A 12,508-nucleotide genomic window follows, 5' to 3' on the forward strand; every position below is an offset into this window, starting at 1 on the left:
ATTGACATGGGTTTGACCATGTGTCAAGAAACCAGAAAAAGGTTGTCATCAACATTTTTATGGACCAGGCACTTCATTTGAAATGTTTTTTTTTTTTTTTTTCCAAATGAAGATAAGCGCTATTGAAATTGATGGATGACTTTGTCATAATTGATACATGGGTTTGACCATGTGTCAAAAAGGTGACAAAAAGTTGTTTCAACACTTACAGTTGATTGTTCATTTGGAGTGGAAATTTACCCTAATAATGACAAGCTCTATATAGAAACTGATTGATGGACTAAATTGGCACATGGGTACAACCATGTGACAAAAAGAAGGCAAAATATTGTTTTGAACACTTTTATAGACCGGGTTGTTCATCTGAAGTGGAAATTTAGCTTCATGATGACGGGCTCTATATAAACGGGTTGATGATGAGCAAAGGTGGCACATGGGTTTGACCATATGTCAAGAAAAGGCTCGTTTACAACACTTATTTGTACAAGGTTGTTTACTTGAGGTGGACATTTATACTCATGATTACAAGCCCTATAGACATGGATTAAATGACCAGTGGGTTATTATACAATGTGTCAAGGGGGGGGTGCAATAGAGGTTGTTTTTCAACAACACGAAGCACAATTCTCCCGGGCAACATTGTACTTCCTGTTTCAAATGGGGAAACAATGGTGCGAACACATGTGAATGGGCCATACAGGGCAGATTAGTGCATTTGCCATCACATTGGGGAGTCCCATGACCAGGCAAACCTTAGTGAAAGTACAAGGCGGGCCATTATTTGGCCAGTGGCATCGAGGCTTTAAAGCTTGAGCCTCTTCTCCCTTACTTAACTTGCATTCCAAAGTGCCCCTGTGATGTGATCTGTCTGTCCCACAATGAAGAGCCTGGGTCATTTTGCTTCATCTGGATGGGGTCGGGAAGCCGTAAACCTTCATGTAGGTCTTCCCCTGTATTTGTTGTAGTTTCTACAGCCCTCATTTAAATCTGTTTGCCATCTTTGTTCGCAGTAGCCGTCCCTTGGAGTGGGTGACTTTCCGACTTCAAAGTAAATACTCAGAGACCACACTGGTGGCCAGTGAATGCTCTCATTTGTTAGGTGCCTGCAGCTATGTGTGGAGAGGCGGGGGCACTAAGAAACTGTGTTAGAGTGGAATTTTTTTTATTGAGGAATATGCTGAAAAATACATTGTTTGTCTATGTGTGCCCCAACATTGACTGACGGTCATCCTTTCCTCATGCGCAACTTATTGAGGCTCAAGGATCCAGAACCCTTCCATCCCATTCTCTCATTAGCGGCCAAACAATTGGTTCTGATAGCGAGGCTGCCAACTGGAGTAATCGTGACTAAGCCGTAAGCCTTCAGTCGATAAAGCCACTCCAGTTGCCTGCTTAAGATGGTGGCTCACAGGGAGATTGCGACAAAACAGGGAAACATTCCAATGGAAGTCTCTTTTCACAGCTGTAATGTGTATAATCTTCTCACGCCGCTACATAAAATATTTGTATAAGAGTATTCTTTCTCTTAAAGGGGATGTCAAGTCAAATTTCTTGCAATAATAGGTTCTTTGGGCCTCCGTTATTCTAAAGCCAATGGCCTTTTGATTAATAATGAGATTGTGGAGTATGAAAAGAATCTGCAAAATCCACCCATTTATATGAATCTGCCAGGGCGGCCAATTTGCCACTTTCCCAGGAAAAATATCATTAAAAATATCACTCTTAGAGTTGAGGGTTGAACTCAGAAAGTAATTTCTTGTCCAGGCTCACAATCTGACATCTGGCCTGATTTACTGTTGCTTCTCCTGGACAAAGAGGAAGCGAGGTGAGGATGAGCAAAGAGAGGTAGCTGCTTTGTGTTTGTTTTTTTTCCCCGTAGCGAAAAAAAAACGGACTTGATTTGACAAACCACCAACCAATTCAGACCAGACAAAGTGCAAGAGTCGGTAGATGGGCGGACTTCCTGAAACGAGAGGTGTCAAAGAAGCAAACAATGGGTCGAAAGACACTAGGCCAAACATCATTGACTGTAGCCACCACTAGAATTACAATGGTGGACTGCACGCCGGAGAATGACGCCCCGTAGTGGCACACCTTGAGGTGAGGACGTCCCGGACATTGCGTAGACACTTAAGGGGACATCGGGGAGACGTTTTTCCTTTTGCGCACCGGCACGGTTCACAGTGAGTTCAAGCTGCCAAAGAGAACTCGCAGGCAGCGTTGTGACATGGAAAAAAATCCAGTAATTGATATTCCAGGAGCTACCTGCAGAATTGGCCACTTTTACGTATGCAATAAAGCATTTACAATGAAAATGATGGAAAGTATTTATGGCAATTCACTTTTTCCCCATTGTTATGTGTCAGCCGTGTGCATTTATATAAAGAAATGTCGTTTGGGGTGAGGATCTTTGGCTTATTCCTTGACAGCTTTACCAGGATGCGCTAGCTAGCTAGACAGATAAAAACACATTAGCATCATTTTCATACACGTTGACTATAATTTTCATATTTGGGCTACTAGGAAATGAAAATAGAGTTATTAAGGAAGGTATTTTTGGAGAAATTTGATATTTTTATCCACACAGTGGGTCACATGTTAGCATTTTTATGTGTTGTGTGTGTTTGTGTGTTGTTGTTGTTTTTTTTCATTTTATTATGATGTATTGTATAAATAAGCAGTGAAAAGTTCCTGGAAAATTGCCTTAAATTTCATGTAATTGTATGGAAAAATACTATGCTCTGTGGGCCGGATTACGTTGCCACCCCTAGTATAAAGGAAGTGTCAGGGAGGAAGATTGCAACACACAAGCACACGCTCAGTCTGTGGCCAAGTGACTGCACTGCTGAGGCCATGACCCTCCTTGCAAACTCCCTCCTCCCTCCATCGCCTGGGCTGTCTGTCTGGGGGAGAAAGGGGAGGGGCGGATGGGGGTCTCGCAGGAAGAGGACTGCTGATTAGAATGGGGGAGGGGACCCCCTGACCCTTTGTCGAAAAAGAGAGGGAGGGAGGCCTTGTATGATACACATTTATTTTGAGAACCAATTCCCAGATTGGACAGTGAACCCCTGCTAGATTACACCCCAACATATGGATCTTTATGTGTGTTTTTTTTTTTTTTTAATATATAGACACTCCTTTACTTATGATGGAAATATGAACACTTGTGCGTATGTTGTTTTTTTTTTTTTTAACAATTATCAAGTAAAATGCAGTAAAATAGTTTATCATAATAAAGTTTGCTAAGCTTGATGTTAGCAAACAGTGGAAAACACTTTAGATGATTTCAGGAATAGCTTCGGTGTTGACGAAGACAAACGGTGGCGCAACACATGGAAAGACAACATAAGACGCACATGCATATAGTGAGCGAAAAGCCTTTGCCAAAAATTACAAATATTGCCACAGTTACGGTGATACAATTGTGAAATTTGCTTTTGAACTTTTTCTTTCAAATTAAAACCTAAATTTTATTTCAAGAGTTTTCTCTTAAAACTGATGCCTTCTGCCTAAAAGTGATGCTTACTCACTCAAAAAGTCTGACAATTTTCCACTAATAAGTACACTTTTGTTTCCGATATAATTTTTCAATAAAAATTCATACTTTTATCAAACGACGATCCTTCCAAAGGGTGTGATACTTTTACATGTAGAAAATATGCATTTTTACCACTTAAAAAAGTTTTCTTGAAATTAAAAATTTCAAACAAAATGTTACCTTTTTTCCTTTTTTTGTCATTTAATTAATCATGAATAATTCAAGTAATAATTCAAATAATTCAAAAATATGTGAAAAATCCCTTACAAAGTTTAACATTTTCTCTATAATTGCACATTTTTTTGGCATTTTAAATGCTGTTATGTTATTTTAATCCAAAAGGACTACCGGTGATTAAATCTTTAAAAATTTTACTGTATCGCTTTATTAAAATTTAGAATAAAATACAACAAAATTACTGTAAACATTAAAATATGTTTGACGCATTAAATTCAATACAAAACGAAACATGAATACTTCCAAGCTATCATTGAAAGAAAAATCTCAGTGATCCCCAAAAAGTGGCACCCAATTGAATTGAATGAAGCATTTTCTGTGTAAAAGGAGCCGCAGCGGCCACTCTTCCGCACATGAGCGAGGGGATGAAAGGACCAGCGAGCAGGCGAGGAAGTGGGGCGGCGGGCATTGAATGAGTTGGGGGTCCGGGGGCCGCTTTAGAAACGCAGGTGCCTTAATTGTCCCCCCGATAAAGCCTCGGCAAGTGGGCAAACCTGTGAATGAGTGTGCGGCTAAAAGAAGCCATGAATGGAAGCACGTGAATGAATGAATGAGTGAAGAAGGAGGACATTGGATGTCCGTGTGGGGGTTCCAGACCCCATCCGGACATAAAAAGAGACTCAGCGTGGAATGTGAAGGCTGGAACGGTTGCCGGATGGTTGGCCTGCCCCCGAGATGCCCTTGAGCAAGGACTGGTGATTCCAAGGAGCAGAACTATCGCAGTGAACCAAAGTCAAGAATCAGGTCATTAACTGGTTAGGATCAGTCACTTCAAAAACAAAAGATACTAAAAATAAATTTAAAAAATCATTAACCATCTTCAGAAACAAATCAAGAACTAATGAAAAGCAACATCAAAAATCAAGTGTTGGACCATTTATTCGTGTCAAATCCAAAGTAAAGAACCAAGTGGGAAAGACCAGTTTCAAGACCAGTCAAGACCCAAATTGAAAAACAAGTCAGAAGCCAGTCAAGTACCACAAGTCAGGGTGGAATCACAAAAAATAAATCAATAAGACACAGGTGTCAAAATGCAGTCCTAGAGGGCCGTTCTCCTGAATGGTTTGAAACCTTTTTTCTCAAACACACCTGATTCAGATGATTAGGATAATTTTCAAGCTTGCTAATAACCAAATTATTTCAATCAGATGCGTTGGGGCGAGAAAACCGAAAAACATGCAGGATACCGGCCTTTGAGGACTAGACTTCGATACCTATGATATAAGGGCTTTTGAAGGGTTTTGAAATCAGTGATATTGCTTCTTGAAGTTGTCCTTGACTAGTTTTCCACCTGTTTTGAAATTGAGACTATAATTGGATCTTGATTGGTTTTGACTTAGTCGTTAACTTGGTTAACAGGTCTTTACAGAACTTATTCCTTCGCATTTTGACTGCTTCTTGATTTGATTTTCAAACTGACATTTTAACATAATTTCTGACTAGTCGAACTTGTTTTGTTTATGTGGTTGTTGACTTGTTTTTTCTCTTTTCTAAATGGTTCTTTGATGAGTTTTTAATTGTTTTCTTGATTTCATTCCTAGCGAGTTGGTGACAGCTTGAATTGTTTTTGAAGTGGTTCCTGACTGTTTTTTTTTTAATTTTTTTTTTTTTTTTTTACTCAGTCCTTGATAGGTTCTTGACTGTCTTCTGACTGTGCAAAATTGGTTTTCTTTTATTTTTTTAAAACTAGATTCTTGATTGGTTATCACAGGGTACGAGGGGCTTTTGGGTTAGAGTTAGGTTAGGCTACTTTTTTATTTGGTCCTTAACATGGTTACTGACTAGCTTTTGCTTTGCTTTTTGTCTTGATTGGTTTTGAATTGGTCCTTGACATGGTTTTTGACCGGTTCTTGACATGGTTCTGTAAGAAAATCAAGCGTGCAAAGGAAATTGGCACATGCAGGACAAATAAAGGATGTCTCTTTTTCTAAGCAAAGGTGAGTAAAAGAGGGGTGTCGGTGGGGGGGAGTCTTGGGGTTGCATGATGAGGTTTGTTTTGGGGCGAGGGATGGAGGCGAGGGGAGGGTTGCAGACAATAAAGTGACACGGCACACGCGATTCATTCCGCCTCAGAAGAGAGACCCTGCCTCACCATCTGCTCAGGGTCAGGGGCGTTTGCCGGGGTCGGCGTCACATCACAACCCCCCCACCCCTTCCTCCCCTAACACAAAACGCTAGTCTCCCCGCCCTTCCAGCCTCGCATGGCAGACACCCGGTCAGGCCCGCGCGCATTTCCATAAAACAATCACCAGCCAACCTGCTCCCGTGTCGAGGGGTGTGGAACGCCGGGCTGCCCTGTGCCCCCCCCCCCCCAAAAGAAAAAAAAAAAACAAAAAAAAAAAACAATGGACCGTCAGATGAAAAGGACCCCGGTGAACTTGATATACATTACAAAAGAACTACACCAGTGTATATGGGCCGGGCCTCAGCAACCCGCGCTTGAATTTGAGCTTGGCTTTGCGTATGTTGGTCTGAATATCAACGCACAATGACTGTAGGTCTAGGAAAAGTAAATACATAAATGTAAAATATTACATTTTAAATTAATAGCGAAAATTGGCATATTTAAACTTTGTTTTGTGAAAAAAAAGACATATTTATCAGTGTTAATGAAAGCCAAGCAAAAAGATCGAAACATGTTTTGATTTCTTTATTTATAATATTTAAAAATGTCAATATTTTCAAAAAGACAGTTTCTATAATATAGAACATATTAAACTGGGCAAATTCATGTAACAGCATTATAATAACATGGTAAATAAAAAGGTTAACATTTTCCAAAAAATTAAAATGGATAGCAATACATTATATGAAAATGTGTCTTTTGTTATTTTCAATTTTATATGCTGTAACAGAGGAATAATTGGATGAAGAAAAACAAAAAAATAGACTTTTTATTTTTGAATAAGCCCATGTTTTTCTTAAGTTTAAAATAAATACCCAAGGGCTTGTCTAGCAACATTGGAAAAAAATGTTGAAAAAAAGTTTTAAATACAGTATATCTATAAATGTTAAACAGAGGAAATGGCTGTAATTAAACTTTTTACTTTTATGAAAAAAAAGTCAAAGGCACATTTTTAACCGCGCAACGTTTTGGCAATCCCTCACTGTTTATGTTTAAAATACTCTTGGCAGCGTCATATAAAAAAAATACCACATTTCTGTACATCTGTTCAGTGAAGCATCATTTTTGAGTATTTTTGGCCTTGGCAGAGGCATACGGAGCGGCCTTGTGATTCCGCCGATTGATGAAAAGCAACAACGTTACAGGAAGCATTCTTCGCGTGCCAGAGTCCCCTGCCATAGGGTCCCTAATTCTCTGGGTGCTTACGTTTAAGGGGTGGATGGGGCAGATTAGTGCTAAAACAAGAGAAGATCAGACGGCTGGGAGCGGTATCTCACTACGGGTGTTTTTCTTGTGCGTGACTGTCAAGCAGGCGTGCGAAGGAGTTCTCAAGTCTCCCCCTTGTACGCTTGTGCCTACCACCCCTCCCACCCCCAAGCCCCTGAGCCAAATCCCTTAATCTGCTCTCGGACACGTCTGGAGGGCAAAACAAACAAATAGGATCCCCCTCATCCTCCTCCCCCAACACCCCCCCCCCCCCCACACACACACACACACACACACGCTCCCCAAAATGCCCCCACCCATCACTGAACATGACATCACTTCAAAGGGGGAGGAGGGGGTGGCGTTAACCCTCTCAAGGTTAAACGATAAACATGCTAATGTTTTTGCTTGTACCTGGGCAGACGTCAAAATACGAGAGAATGCAGTTTCTGAAGAAATTGTGTGTGGAGGCAGATAAAACTAACATTGAAGGATGTGGAATGATGTGGAAGTATTTTGCATTATGAAAAAAAAGTCAAAGGCACATTTTTAACCGCGCATAACGATAAACATGCTAATGTTTTTGCTTGTACCTGGACAGACATATCAAAATACGAGAGAATGCAATTTCTGAAGAAATTGTGTGTGAAGGCAGATAAAACTAACATTGAAGGATGTGGAATGATGTGGAATTATTAATATAATTAAATAATATAATATAATAATATAATTAATATAATGAACTTGAATGAGCTGAATATGTTGAAAGAAGAATGGTTTGAATCGGCTCATGGTGTGTTCAGGGAGGAGTGAGTAATCTTGAATGAATATATAATAATAATAATGATGATGATGGAATTTTGGAGTGAAAACTGGAGAATTTTTGATATGTGCAAAATGTTGCTGTGTTGAAAATAATTCCCAAGATGAAAAGAATGAGGTGAATGTTTAGAATCTCAAACTGGAACGTTGTAAATATGTAATATTGATTGTGCCACTGAAATGAATGGCAAATGAATACTGAGGCCTCAATTGTAAAAAATGAGGAATTTGGGGGTGAAAATTTTAAATTTTTCAAAAACTGTGAATTTTTGGAATGTGAAAAACGGCAAGAACACCTGGCATGAAGTTTTGGAAGACATTGAAGTTGGAATGGAGGGAATTGATGGATCAATGTAGAGGAGTAGCATGTCAAAAAAGTTCAAGGAATAAAATACAATACAATACAAAGCGGTTTCATTCTGTTGGTATCAGATTAGCTTTTGAATCGCTGGCCAATGTAGAGACTGAAACATTTAGATGGAAGCGGCTTCTGAAAACCGGTCAACTGTAGTGATTGATGCATTAGTTTTACATTAAGACTAATGGCTATAAATTTTAAATCAGCTGCTGAGCTTCCTGAGGCTGCTGAAGAAGCATGACCTACCAAAACGCCAGTCATTGAATAAGTCCTATACTGAGGCAAAATGAGATGAAAAGGGTCTGCTCTGTCCCAGAATGAGACAAGAGCAACTATAAATAATAAAAATATCTCTGATTAAAAGATGTCTTAAAAACATTTTCAAGACCAAGCCTGATCTCGAGAACTACAACAGCTTCTGAAAATTGTTCAACTGCAGGGACGGATGCCTGATTCTGACATCAAAAATCACATCTAATGAAGATAACTGCTTTCAGATATCCTTTGATTGCAGTGACTGATGCAAAACTGACGCCAAGGAAACAGATCTTGACAAGAGGTCTACTGTAGAGACTCACAAACAACCCTAACATCACAACTGCATTCATTTTCTCTAGCCACATGTTCTCACTAGGGTCACAAGCGTATCCCAACCATAAACTAGTTGCCAATCGCAGGGCCCACAAACGACAACTCACACTCCCAAATACACTTACGGGCAATTTCCCGTGCCTGTTTTGGGGTTTGTGAGAGAGACCTAGGCACGGGGAGAACACGCAATTTCCACACAGGAAGTCTCGAGTCGGAATCGAACCTGGGACCTCTGAACTGCGAGGCGGACGTCCTAACTGCTTTTCACCCTGCCGCCCACTCACGACAGATCCATAGAGGAGAAAACAACTTTTGAATAGCTGTCCACTTTTGTGACCGAAGCCCCACCGACATTAGTTTTCATACCTACAGAGAGAAACTCTTTGTGAAAATCGAGTCAACAGCAGTGACTGATGCAGAATTCCGGTATCAAAAACCGCACAGAAACACAAAGGCATAAAAGCTACAGAAGGAACTACTTTGTTAGACTCGCATGTAGAAGAAATCAGCTTTCGAATAGCTGTCCGCTGCTGTGAATGATACGCGAAAGCAGGCCGGCCGACCACAGATCCAGAAGCTAATCCGCTCCGATGAAAGTCAAATATTGGTTGACACTGACAACCAACGAGTTTGACGACCACAGAATATCTATTTATACGTGGATATGTCTGCACTCTGTCCGGCCTCGCCCTCTCCTTCCCCTCGCCGTGCCCATTAAGAAACCTTATTACCTTTAAATAAAAACCATCTTACCTCGCTTTTTTTTTTTTGTTTCCGCTCAGCGGCGGGCTGACGGGCTGGCCGGGCCAAAAAACAGTGATGTCACCGCTGTTATTTTTAAGAGGGCGGTGAGCTCATTGGAGGAAAACCACAAAAGCGAGCGCGCGCTGTCGACCTCGTTGGTAGCACATCTGCAGAACAGAGCTGCAACCGCTCACTACGCTTGTCTTTCCAGCCTTGACTACTGTACTAGGGACCATATTTGGTAACGTCAATCCAAAGAATATATGCTGCTGTATTGGATCCAGTTAAGAGGGGTTCGTATATATATCGAGGCAAAAGCAAAAGACTGATGAGAAGATATCTCCAAAAAAAAATCATTCCTGAGTGATTAACCAGCAGGGTACTTAAGAGTGATTTGGATTTTATCCAAAAATTCTGAATCAAAGACTATGTGTACCTTATGTTTTGGACTATAAGGTTCACATAAAACTTATTAATTAAAAAAAAAATCAACAGTGCACCTTCTAATCATGTGTGCGTTGTCATCTCCAATTCAAATTCCTTCCCTCTTAAATATGGTAATTTTTTTCTGTCTACTATTTATTACATGTTGGCAAAAGTACAATTTTAAAGGGCTCTATTTAGGGGGGGGGGGGGGTGACCCCAGGAAAATGCTTTGTTTTTGTCATGGGAAGTGTAATTGCAACAAAATTGCACTTGTTTTTTTCTGCTTTAGACTAAGCTGTAACCTGCATAAACGCTAAAAAAAATAATAAACAGTTGTTGAAAGTTGATTTTTAGTGTATGTGTTTGTGTGTGTGTGTGTGTAGGGGCGACCGAAAGGTTTTCTCTTTCCCGGGGGGGGCTTGGCAAAATATAATCGAGAAGCACTGGTCTAGTCAGTCCAAAGTTTTTTTGCCGAAAGATAAATCACAATATTTGATAGAAAACTAACACTGCGTGTCATTCTGAACACATGATCCCCACTGTGAACCCTATTGCTGGCTGGGGATAATTTTTTTTTCAGCCAGAGACGGGGAAGGTGGTCAGAGGTTATGTGAAGATGGATGGAGCTAAATGCAGGGGATTCCAGGAAGAAAAAACAAGAAAAAAAAAGGCTGCAAAAAACTTGAGACAATCAAATTGACCCCAAAACTTGAAATCATGTTTGTCAGATTATAAAAACAGCCATCTAATTGGTTAACCTAACTGCTAGCGCCAAAGCACGCTGGTTATTTTCTTTCAAATCATATCATCCAACAAAAGGTTTGTACAATTTGAAAGAAAAACAAGCAAACATAAACCAGCCTGAAGGTTTTGGATGAGGACGATTTCAGACTTTTACGTCAAACTTTTGCAGTCGTGAAAATAGTTTATCTGTCTTGATCTCATTTCGACTTGGACCTTTTGGACTCGATAAAGTTGGCTTCGACAAGAGCCTTGATGTTGTCACATTTAAAATATCTGTAAATATATGATGAGTGTATCGCCTGCAATTATTTATGCAGGGCTTCCTCATGTTGTCTCTTCAAATGAAAAGGGGGGGGGGGGGCAGCATTTGACACTTGAGTCACATTCAAAGGCTAATTGCTAGGGGCCTTGCTGGACATTCATCCATTCGCGTGCACATTAAGGGCTCACATCTGCGTGCCTGTATCTGTCTATGCAGTCCGGGCGATGGTCCAGACGTGCTGTTTCGCGACAGGGGGGGGCGGGGGGAGCTGAGGGGAGAGTCCGGGCATCCTGCCAATCCGCATTCTCTAGGCCATCCCGGAGAAAGAGGACAGGAGACGGGAGGCGATAAGTTGGAGACAGAGAGGCACAAAGTGAGCCTGATAGATGAGGAAGAGGGAAGACGCGGGGGGGGGGGGGGGGGGGGGGGGGGGGGGATGGGGTGGCAAGGCCTTCGGGGAGGGTGGAAAATGGATAAGATGAAGGAAGCGTGCGACGCCGCGACAAGAAGAGAAGCGGATTTCTTCTTGGCAGGTGTTCCGGCGCCTCGGCAAGTTTGGCTCACGACTGTGACGGATGAGAATAACGACTGGGAAAAGGGTTTGGTTCGCTTAGGAATAAGGAAAAATTGGAAGGAGGAGGAAGCAGAAGAAACATAAATAAGAAGCAGAAGACAGAAGAATTAAGGAAGAAGCAAATGAGGTTCATATCCAGCACTTGCGTTGTACAGTAGATCTCGAGATCGGTTTTGGTCCTCGGACCGGTATTGAGAACATTTTTGAGGTTCTCTGTCTTGTATCGAAATCAAAGCCATTTTAACTCGCTTGTCTTGGTCTCGCTTAGGGCGGACTTGGGATGTTTGTGCAAAACAGGTCAAGAGAGAAGAAAAGAGAAGCAGAATACGGTTGCTATGCTTCTTAGTGTTGCCTGTTTAAATTTGATTTGGTTCGATTTCAAAAACGAAATTATTTAAACAGTATTATTAATCAGAATTTGTTGAAGATGCAAAGAAAAAAAGATACTGCACATTTTGTTGTCTTTTTGGTATTTTATTTTGATATAAACTTTTTCATTATAAACAGTCTTGATCTCCAGGTTATGGTTTTGTCTTGGCCTCGACCTTCAATGTCTTGGTTTTGTCTTTGCCTCGACCTCCAAAAGTCTTGGTTTTGTCTCTGTCTCAACCTCCAAAAATCTTGATTTTGTCTTGGTCTCGACCTCCAAAAGTTTTGCTTTTGTCTTGGTCTCAACCTGCAAAAGTTTTGGTCTTTTCTCAGTCTTGCCTTCTAAAAGTCTTGCCTCAGCCTTGTCTTCTAAAGGTTTTGGATTTGTCTCTGTCTTGACTTCAAAATGTTTTGTACTTGTCTCTGTCTTGACTTCCAAAAGTCTTGGATTTGTCTCGGTCTCCACATCCAAATGTCTTGGTCTTGTCTCAGCCTTGACTTCCAAAAATCTT

Source organism: Hippichthys cyanospilos, chromosome 1 (assembly GCF_059441005.1).
Source record: "Hippichthys cyanospilos isolate Australia breed blue-spotted pipefish chromosome 1, RoL_Hcya_1.0, whole genome shotgun sequence".
In the NCBI taxonomy this organism is placed as follows: Eukaryota; Metazoa; Chordata; class Actinopteri; order Syngnathiformes; family Syngnathidae; genus Hippichthys; species Hippichthys cyanospilos.